The sequence below is a fragment of the Triticum dicoccoides genome, chromosome 5B, assembly GCF_002162155.2.
Source record: "Triticum dicoccoides isolate Atlit2015 ecotype Zavitan chromosome 5B, WEW_v2.0, whole genome shotgun sequence".
Lineage (NCBI taxonomy): Eukaryota > Viridiplantae > Streptophyta > Magnoliopsida > Poales > Poaceae > Triticum > Triticum dicoccoides.
In genome coordinates, this window is record NC_041389.1 from 27,958,081 (window position 1) to 27,968,393 (window position 10,313).

Genomic DNA, 10,313 nt, shown 5'->3' on the forward strand with positions numbered 1-10,313 from the left:
CAAGAATGGATCTACCACGAGATCAAGGAGGCTAAACCCTAGAAGCTAGCCTATGGTATGATTGTTGTAATGGTTGTTCGTCCTACGGACTAAAACCCTCTGGTTTATATAGACATCGGAGAGGGCTAGGGTTACACAGAGTCGGTTACAATGGTAGGAGATCTACATATTCGTATCACCAAGCTTGCCTTCCACGCCAAAGAAAGTTGCATCCGGACACGGTACGAAGTCTTCAATCTTGTATCTTCATAGTCTTGGAGTCCGGCTGACGATGATAGTCCGGCTGTCCGGACACCCCCTAGTCCAGGACTCCCTCAGTAGCCCCTGAACCAGGCTTCAATGACGATGAGTCCGGCGCGCATATTGTTCGGCATTGCAAGGCGGGTTCCTCCTCCGAATAATCCATAGAAGATTGTGAACACCAGGATAGTGTCCGGCTCTGCAAAATAAATTCCACCTTCCACCGTAGAGAGAACTAGATAAATGCCCCGCGCGTTGCTGCGGGATTTTATTGTGTAAAACTTTAAAAATTCATGATATGTATTCTAAAGGATAAATAAAGAGATAAGAAAGAAAATCAATTTTATCGCTGGGATGGGATGTTTTTAAGCTCACACCGTTACAAAAATTATAAGAAGTTGCTGTCATACTTAATGAAATTACAGGAAGCTTTACAAACTAGTGAAACAACTATAGTAAGATATTCAATCTGCAAAGCTTCATTAAAATATTCCAACAATAGTTAGATGTATGGTTATGGACAATAATTAACATTGAGGACCATAACTTCTTTGGCACACAAAGACACGTGCAACATGACACGAGGTAATTAGGATATTTTGGCATACGTTGAATATACATTTATATAAATAATGAAATCAATTTAAGTAAACTTGTCATATTGTATGAAGATAGATGCATAACCAGAAGAAAATTAGCTTCTCTTGCAATGACGTTTAGTTGATTCTAGTACATACACGTGCAAAAAAAAACAGGATGGCGAAATTTAAGTAAACTGAATGGATAACCAGATTCCTTATTTACAAATCAATTTACTATGCATAATTTGCTGCACAGAGGGATATCCAGATTTTCGTATAGGTATATCTAGAACAGATGACCAGAACCATGAAAAAAAAATACTTTCCTGAGAGACAACTTGTACATCGCAAAAAATAAGGCATGGTTGGCAACTCAGTATGCAAGCTTAAATCTTTGTTCCGGCAGTTTGAGCATCACATGTATATGCTACTGTTTAGGAGATGACCATGGTAGATGAATATAAGAAGAATAACCATATAGATTAACAGGAATAAGAATGTGGGTATAAGACACTTGGTAGTGTGCCAATAGATTTAGCACTGGTAAATAATAATGTCAGGTGAGAACATATTAAATGCACTTATTGCTTCAGCAAGAACGCTCGCCTGTTTTGATTTTCAACAACAACTTATTGCTAGACATACAAAAGAATCTGTAGAGAGGACATGTCACATGTAACAATAAGCAATAATTGAAGCATAGAACAAAGCCTCTCTCAATACTTACCGCTTGATCCTAATTTATGATGGATATTGTTTCAGAATCAAGTAGAAATTCCATCAATAATCAAAATGACCTGCAAACTCAATAAATAAAATGGATCAAGAAATTGGGAATTAATAGAAACCATGAATTTTTGATCTGTATTTACCTCCCAAGAAGAGTATGAATATAGCAAATATCATACCTATCAAGAAGAGACACTGGTATGTATTCATATGGTTGCTAGGTAGATAACTGATATCCATAAGAAAAACTTATTGAACTCCTTCTGTTCCAAAATTGGAAAACATGAGACTACTACATGAAAGAAACTTGTTATCCCTAATTGCAGCAAAGATTGAGAGACATACTGAGTAGATGGTGGATCATAAAGATTACCCAGATTTATTTTTAACCGCTGCCTGCTTCCAATTCATCAAAGGCCTTGGATTAAAACAACTGCACAGGCAAACATGATAACGATTGGGGATTTAAATTGTCAGGCTATTGTAGCCCGAGATGTTGTCACATGTAGCTGCTATAGATATAGTTTTGTAGTGTAGAAATAATGTCGAGTTTTGCGGAAGAATTTGGGGACACCTGAATTATTTTCTAACTTATGATGTGTCACGCTGTTCACCTGAGCCTATTTTGTCCATCTGGCGCTCAACCTACTGTATGTTACTCCAGGGGGCGTTGTTTATCGTTCGGCTTCAGGCGCTGCCATGTATTTCTTCAGTTTCTTGTAATGTCTGGAGCTGGCGTTTGTTATTACCAATGGGTCCAGATTTTGAACTGGTGAGTTTCTGTTCTCTCTGAAAGCAGAGGCTCGGGAATGAGAATGATGATCAAAAAAATATCCCGACCTTTGCAAGCAACTACTCCTAGTTGAATAAAATAGGAGAGGAGAAAAAAAACAACAGGGTTACAAATATTTATGCCCCAAACGTTGAGCTTCATGCCTACCGATTGGAATCTCTTGCCCGAAAACTGCAGCCGCATAATGAACTATTGATGCATAATCAAAGACGATGAAAAAACAGGATGCGTACAATGGCAAATATATGTTTGAGTTGACCAAAATAAGAATGTGAATCCTGGAATGCAAATAAGACCGAAAATATGTAGGACTGAGATGGAAGATAAATCCCGTTGCTGGCACCTGAGTGGTCACATATGTCGCAATGTATAGCCAGCGTTCCAGCCAGTGCTAGTCGATGCCGGCAGCATGGTGGTCGATCTCACCCTACGTCTCGCGTCCGTCACCGTTGTGATCCTCCGGTGGATGCTATTTTCCAAGAAGATGGTGATACTGCTGATTGTGTCTTCCAAGAAAGATAACATGGAGCTATTGCGGAGCATGGTGAACCACAGGATCCTCTTGGTGGTGATCTACATACCTGCTGAACAGATCTCACGAGCGGCCATGAGAGCTGCCAGATGGTCGTCCAAGGCACAGAGTCATGGCATAGGAGAATAAATAGGTAGCCGGTCGTTTACCTCGGCAGCCCGATGGTCGCCTGCCAAACCTTTTCCTTAATTATGTGATGCATGCACCTAGTGCCGAGAGGAGAGGAAGGGACAAACCTGCATGTTGGATGGTGGCCCTCTGCCCGCTTGCCTCGGTAGCCGACTGGTCGTCTGCTTCGCTGGTTTGTGTACATGCATCTAGTGCAGTGAGACTGGTCGTCTGCTTTGCCGGTTTGTGTACATGCATCTAGTGGAGTGAGAGAGGAAAGGTCAAATATGCATGCAACTGTACGAAGCTACAACAACAGTAACTGCAGCGCTGAGCTCTGTAGAAAATAGTGACAACAACGAATGACAGAATGACGTGGCTTCACCATATGCCAGAAAAATTCAGTAGTGGGATGTATGTTGCTGATGTGGCATGAATGCTCACGTGGATAGCTTGCATGTTAAGAGAAATATGTTAGTGAGGATAAACTATTTAGGTATTATAGATGGGTTTTCCTTATCCTCACGTGGACACTCAACGTAACATGCATGGATGAGCCCGCGTGTATCCTTAACTCTGCATTGCAGCCAATATTGTGAACGGCATTCTATTATTAACTCAGCTCTCGTATGTATGCATGCATGCTTATGCAAAAATCAGTATAATTTGCAATACCCAAACACGTCAATCTCTGGAGGCATGATATGTAGATGGTAGTTAATGTAGACCAAATCAGCATGAGGTGATACGGTAGAAGTTGATAGAGCTGCCGTCCGCTAGAAACTAAAAATAAACCTAGATTCAAAGCTAGGTTCGAGGTAGGCGGGATTAGGGAGACCTAGTAGTTTGTGGGGTGCCTTAATAGTCAGCCAGGAAGTACACAATAACGCAAGATACATCTCAACCAGTAGAAAAAGTATCCTTCTGTGATGCCACTTTCTTATTTTGCTCATCTCCTCAGTCATTTCAATTGGTTCTAGTGTCTACAGGTCTAGACCATCATGTTACGCATGAGGCTGAGTATTTGCACCATGCGGGGGAGAGCTAGTTGTTGATATTGTCAGGTTTCCGCTACACATTGAACAACATCTGCATAAAGTTCGACTGCTCATGGTAGGCGCACGTCATGCTGCCGGCGGCAATTCATGCTTCAGAGGTCCGACCGATGAGGCAATCCTGCTCTCATAGACTTCGACCGCCATCACAAAAGTGGCTTGCCAAGAACACTGGCTGCGTTGTCCATCCTTCATCGTGTTTGTCTGCCTTGTGATCGATCAGGATGTGGGTGGCCGGCTTGCCATTGATCAGGATTTGGGGGATGGCCGTATGTAGTAGTATACCTAATTGGAAAGAAACAGCCAAATAAAATATAATATTAATTTGTATACGACATTAGCTGCCATGTCAATGTCTGTTTTTGGATGTCAAATACAAAACGGATTTGCATGACGCTACCACTTTTTCTGAAGCGTGTCCCAACCGGACTGCTTTTGTTTTCTCTCTTACCAATATTAAGCTCCAGTTCACGCATCTATCTTTTATTTTTATTTCCTTGACTGAGGATGGCATCTAGTATTTATTTGTACGTGACATATTGCATCGTTTGTACGTCACAATATTATTTGTATGTAAGGTTTTCATCTTTAAATCACAGCCCTTAATCTTGTAAATTAGCGATCAAGATAATTTGATCTGTGTGGATGAACGTGATGGCTTGTTTGCCTCTTGTCTTAAGTATATAATAGATAATATGTACACAAGTTCAATCTGCTGACGTATTTTGCGGTATGACGTCACACCACTACCAAGCCTTTACTTGAATCGTTTTTTATTGTACCACCTCAGCGTGTTTTGCGAAGCGGTTTCCTTGGCACGTCTTGTCGAAGCAGAGATCGTGTTCCCCTTATTTCGGGATCCTCATCAATACGGACGTGGGTAACCCGACCGTGCCCGTTGCCACGCCCCCTCTATCGGAGGCGGGTCCCGAACGGTCACGGGGATGGCTCTTGGTATTCCCCTTCTTTATAACGGGACCAAGGCTCGTTTCTTTTCTTCAATCTTCAATTGAATCTACTCCTTGCCCCGAGTTCCAACACTCAGAGCCCCAGATTCGAGCGCTTCGGACCTTCAACAATGCCCGGCTCCGACCTACAGGGCCGGTGGATGCCTTCCTCCATCACGGAAGAAGACGTGCTAAAGCTGCGAGAGGCCAAGTACCTGTCTTACGAGATTTCGCATAGGTTGCCCGTCAAAGGGCAAGTCATCCCCACCCCCGAGCCCAACGAGTATGTCGTGTTTGTATCCCACCTCCGTCGGGGTTTAGGCTTCCCGATGGATCCTTTTGTGAGAGGGCTCATGTTTTACTACGGGTTGGAATTCCATGACTTGGCTCCGGAGTCCATCCTCCATATCTCTTCATTCATTGTTTTTTGCGAATCCTTCCTCCGCGTTACCCCTCACTTCGGCTTGTGGCTTAAGACCTTCGAAGTGGAGCCGAAGATGATCGAGGGGCATCAAGCAGAGTGCGGCGGGGCGGTTGTAAGCAGAAGGGCCGGCGCTCCATGGCCCGAGGGCTCTTTTCAGGAGGAGCCCGGCTTGTGGCAGCAGGAGTGGTTCTACGTAACCGCTCCCAGGGGCAGCAGGCAGAAGTCGCCGCCCATCTTCCGCTCGGGCCCTCCACAGGGGCTGATGTCATGGGTCAGCCAAGGGCTCAACTGGGGGCCGTCAAAGGACGTTCCCCTATTGCAGGGCCGGATTCAAGACCTCCAGGCGAGGGAGATTGATCTGGTCATGGTGATGCAGGTCGTGCTGATTAGGCGTCTCCTGCCCTGCAAACGTCGTCCTCTCCGGCTGTGGAAGTTTAATACGGAGGGACCACGAATTCTCCAACACTTCATGGGCGTGACACCCGTGGAGATGTATAAACTGTTCTTCGGATCACGAGTGGCGTGTCCGGAATTGACCGAGGACGCCGGCCTAAGCTGCCATCGCCCGGATACACAAGTAAGTAGCTCCGTGTCCGGACATACCGTCTTTTTTCTTTTGCCTTTCTATGATTCGCCTTCTGACCAATTATCCTCTAAACAGGAGTGGATAGCGCAAGCAAAACTGATACGGTGTCCGGCTCCCCTCCCAGAGACCGTGCCGGATTCCGTGCTGGTCAGGATGCTGGAGGTCGCACCTTCAGAGGAAGGCGGCGGGGAGAACAGAGGAACTACGGGCTCAACCAAGGAGGCTTTTGAGGAGGGGGGGGGATCGAGAATCCCTCCTTCCAGGGGGAGAAGAGGACCGCCTCCGAAAACCCGGAGGCCAAAGCCCCCAAGCGGGGGAAGAGATCTTCACCAGAGGGTCCTGCGTCCGGAGAGGCTCCGGCCGCACAGTCTCCCCTAAAGAATCAGCCCTCCAACGAGCCGTAAGTGGAAAAAAGGGAGTTTTGCAAATGAGGGACATCCCTATCTGTGCTTCTGAGGATAACTTAAGTTTTTACCTTGTAGTTCGGATCTCCGTCCTTCTCAGATGAGCTCGTCTTCGGGGGAACTCCGTCCGGAGATGATGGAGAGCGAGACGCCTCCATCTGCCGCCCCGTCGGATAGGGGGGACGAGCCTGAAGTGTCATCACGGAGGGTATCCCAGAGTCTGGAAGGGCCGAATAATTCGGCACCGACAGGTGTGCGGCCGGGGGAGCTGAAGGATCTGCTTGAGAGGGTGTCCATCTCAGAAGGTCACCGTACACTGATGAGTACGGTGATTGAAAGAATTTCATCCGCCGAGGGAGGATTGCGTGATGCCGTCCGGAGTTTGCTGGCGGGGTTTGAGGTACGTAAAAAAGACATACCTTTTGACAGTTTTACACATAAAGTGCGCCCTGTATAGATAGTAGCCCCTGAGACTCGGTAGGGTGTCGAGAACGACAGCGTGCCGAGGATCAAAATCCCAGGTATTAATTTACGCCTTTCCTAAGCAGGTGGCGGACAGTTCAGTGGCTAGCCGGACAGATGGAGTTGCCGAACTAAAGCGGCAGCTCGACGTTGCGGATGCGAACATCGCGCTGGTCAATAAACGACTTGACGAGTCACAAGGTAGGTTTTTTCTCCGTGGTCACCTAGTAAGGGAGCCGAAGCCCACTCCTTACAACATGTGTGTTCAATGCAGATGGTGACGCTGCTGTGGAGAGCCTTCGGACGAAACTTGCTCAAGCCAAGGAGCAAGCCAGAAGGAGTGATGCGGCTGCCTCTAGGGCGGCCAAAGAGCTAAAAGCCGAAAGGGCTGCACACTGTCGAAGCAGGGAGGAAATGGCCGAAATGGCCGTGAAGTTGAAAGATGCTACCGACCACAATGACGTTCTTGAAAAGGAACGCCTAGTGGAGCAAGAAGACCTGGGGAAGGCCACCGCCGAGGCCAAGGATGCCCGTACTGCAATGCGGGCTATAAAGGAGGAGCTGCGCCAGGCCGGAGACATTGTGGCTGGCAAGCCCTTTCTGCTGCGCCGAAGGTTTACGGATCCAAAGTATGCTCAGCTTGGCCAGCTGTGGGGTCCGGAGGATCCTTATATGGACTTAGCGACGAGTGCGGCAGATGCCGTTGTGCACTTCCGAGGTCAGAAGGATCACAAGACGGAAGAGTTGTTTTGGTCTCAATTCCATAGTCCGGAGCATTCACTTCTGCTGACCGACCGGCTGGCCGAGTGGGCTGAACTGAATAGGTTGTCCGGACTTGCCATGACGGATATCGTGGCTCATGTCTGGCCGGATAGGGCCAAACCAAAGAGTTATTTTGGCTTATTGCAGCAATTCCTTGAGGTGGTGCCGCATATCAAGGCGATGAAGCGGTCGGCTTGCATAGAAGGTGCACGGATGGCCCTTGCCCGTGTGAAGACACATTGGACAGAGATGGATGCCACCGCTGTTGCGACCCAGGGTTCGGACGAGAGCCGGTTACCCGCCGAGCACTATTTTGGGGAAGTTCTGCGTGGTGCTCGTGTAATAGAGTCGCAGTCCTCAAAAAATGTCATGTTCAAGTGAACGTTTTTGTTTGTAAAACGATGTTTATGATTTCAGCGCTTTTTGGTACTTGTCCGTTCAAGTATTGAAACATCTCCTGTGCGGCCGTTGATGTATACTTGTGTATAACCTGAAAGATGGCAGTCTTCGGCTTCAGCCCCACGCACATGGTGCGGGAGTGTTTGCGAAATAGCGTGTTTTCACACTTAATCCAACGTATTGGTCCTATTAAGGAGGTGATAGCATAGAAAACGAGGCAACCGGACTATAGTGCTTTATCACTTTCACTTAGCCATAGGAGTTCGAAGGTGGGGCTACGATATAGCCCCTAGGGGCACCGCGCTCTCTGAATTTGGGGCGCGTGTGTGCCTGACCGGGAAGCGGTCCTTCGCCGAAGCGGAGGAATTCTAAACATTCCTGAGGTCGATCGAGTGGTTGACCAGTCTCTTGCTACATCATGACAGTCAGTTTTCGGCTTTCTCTACTGAGGCGCTCACCCAGCCGAACCGGGGCACAATCGCAGTAGTTCTCCTGGAGCCGCGTTAGCCGACGATGCAGAACGTAAGGCAGCAAAACACAGGAGCCGAGCAAACCCAACATTTGACCAAAGACATGATTAGGAGCTGATGCATATAAGGCCTAACTCGAGACGCCGAACACTCCCTGAGGTGTTCGGTCTTTATGATGACGGGCAGATCAATGCCCTAAGCCCCTAGTGTCCAGGTATGCGCAAGATCCTCTGACGCGGCCGATGCCAAAACGTTAGCCTCCTCACTGGTTATGATGAGAAACCAGGGGATGTATAGCAACAAGAGACAGCAAAAAAGGTTTACGCAGGGTCTTAATCTGAAAAGAATCCTTGCAACGGGTCCCTACTGCACGTCTGCGCCTGTGTCTCCGTTGTGCGGTATCCTGGACGGGTGTAACACGCTGTTCATCTGTAAAAGAGAGGAACTTGGTTTAAAAAGAAATCGTATCGAAAATGTATTTAAAACAGAGCATGAATAAATGAATAAAATTGAGCCTTTATTAACTCCTTGTTGCTCATACGCACAGCCCCTGGTAAAGGGGTGTCTGGCTAGGGAGCCCCTAGTTTATTTATGTCGGACTCGTTCTAGCTGTGTCCGGGGTCTTGAACGACCTTTTAATGAGATGATGCCACGTGGACCGGGCATTTTAAGTGTAAGAGACGCGTAGTGTGGTATTGCATTAAAGCGGACAAAAGCTTCACGTCCCAATAGTGCTTGATGGCAACTTTTGAATGGGGCGACATGAAAAATTAGCTTTTCGCGTCGGAAGTTGTCGGGTGACCCGAACATAACTTCTAGTAGTAAGGAGCCCGTGCACTTGGCGGGAGGGCCTGGCGCCACTCCTTTAAAGGAAGTGTGGCTATGTCGAATTTTAGTACGGTCTACCCCCAACTTGCGGATTGTATTCAGATATAGCAGGTTTAAGTCGCTGCCGCCATCCATTAGGACCTGTGTAAATTGCAGTCCGTCGATTATAGGATCCAATATCAGAGCAGTCCATCCTGCGTTTCGAATGCTCCTGGAATAGTCCAGGTGGTCGAAAGTAATTGGTTTTGACATCCAATCTCGGGGTTCCGCTGGGGTGGACCGTGCGACACCTGCCTTGGCGGGTGCCGCATTGTTGTGCCGTGATTTCGGCGCTGGTCCTTTCTGCACCGTGATTTTCCGTTTCCATCTCAGATCTCGGATGTACTCAGGTCGCTGGTGCTGCGTCTTGCTAGCCAGCTATCTTCCCCCGCGCAAAAGCGGGTCATGAGGCTTGTTAGCGCGGCCATTGTCCCCGGCTTCTCTTGGCCGAGGTGTCTGGCGAGCCATTCGTCTCGGACATTATGTTTAAAAGCTGCTAAGGCTTCGGCGTCCGGACAGTCGACTATTTGGTTCTTTTTGGTGAGGAACCTATTCCAGAATTTGCGCGCTGATTCTCCGGGCTGTTGGGTTATGTGACTTAAATCGTCTACATCCGGAGCGCGGACATAAGTCCCCTGAAAGTTTGCTCTAAACGCGTCCTCGAGCTCTTCCCAGCTTGCAATGGTATTTTCTGGGAGGCTTTTGAGCCAATGCCTGGCTGGCCCTTTGAGCTTAAGGGGTAGATATTTTATGGCGTGGAGATCATCTCCTCTAGCCATATGTATATGCAGGATGTAATCCTCAATACAGACTCCGGGGTCTATTGTTCCGTCATATGCCTCTATGTTTACGGGTTTGAACCCTGCTGGAAATTCATGATCCAACACCTCATCGGTGAAACATAGTGGGTGTGCGGCGCCCATGTATTTGGGTGTGCCGTTTTCTTCGAACACT